This window comes from Schistocerca americana, unplaced genomic scaffold, assembly GCF_021461395.2.
Source record: "Schistocerca americana isolate TAMUIC-IGC-003095 unplaced genomic scaffold, iqSchAmer2.1 HiC_scaffold_112, whole genome shotgun sequence".
NCBI classification, from domain to species: Eukaryota; Metazoa; Arthropoda; class Insecta; order Orthoptera; family Acrididae; genus Schistocerca; species Schistocerca americana.
Window position 1 is genome coordinate 309,276 of NW_025725176.1, and position 725 is coordinate 310,000.

At 56.7% G+C, this 725-nt stretch overlaps 1 non-coding gene across 1 annotated transcript in view; it reads left to right on the plus strand.

Moving 5' to 3' along the window:
* The first annotated feature begins 350 nt into the window (after positions 1–350).
* Positions 351–725, plus strand: part of LOC124560826 — a 1,910-nt gene continuing 1,535 nt past the window's right edge. Inside the window, exon 1 of the ribosomal RNA XR_006969336.1 lies at positions 351–725. This exon is cut by the window's right edge and continues 1,535 nt beyond it. This is a non-coding gene — a ribosomal RNA (small subunit ribosomal RNA).

Consider the following 725-nt stretch of genomic DNA (forward strand, 5'->3'; position numbering starts at 1 on the left):
GTTGGAGCTGCCGGCCACCGTAGGTGGCGCGTGTTGTCTCCCGCCGGCAATGCCACGACAGCACGCTCCCGGGCCTCTGTCGGCAGCGGCAAGCTCAGTTGGGAGCACGGGTGGTCGCACCTAAAGCGTCTACTCGCCAAACTCCGGGCGATTGCGCCTCTCTCGAACCCGACCAAGTACTTAGGACGGCGCTGCGCGCCGCCGGGACCTGAGAGGGTTTCGAGGTGTATCGTGCAGGGGAGCTCAGCCTCCTCCTGTTTGCAGAATAATTGAGCGGACGCTTGCGTGTTCGCGCGGGCCCCCGGGACACACTCCCGGGCGGCCGGCTGCTCAGCTCTAGTTGACGCAGCTCCCTGGTTGATCCTGCCAGTAGTCATATGCTTGTCTCAAAGATTAAGCCATGCATGTCTCAGTACAAGCCGCATTAAGGTGAAACCGCGAATGGCTCATTAAATCAGTTATGGTTCCTTAGATCGTACCCACGTTACTTGGATAACTGTGGTAATTCTAGAGCTAATACATGCAAACAGAGTCCCGACCAGAGATGGAAGGGACGCTTTTATTAGATCAAAACCAATCGGTCGGCTCGTCCGGTCCGTTTGCCTTGGTGACTCTGAATAACTTTGGGCTGATCGCACGGTCCTCGTACCGGCGACGCATCTTTCAAATGTCTGCCTTATCAACTGTCGATGGTAGGTTCTGCGCCTACCATGGTTGTAACGGGT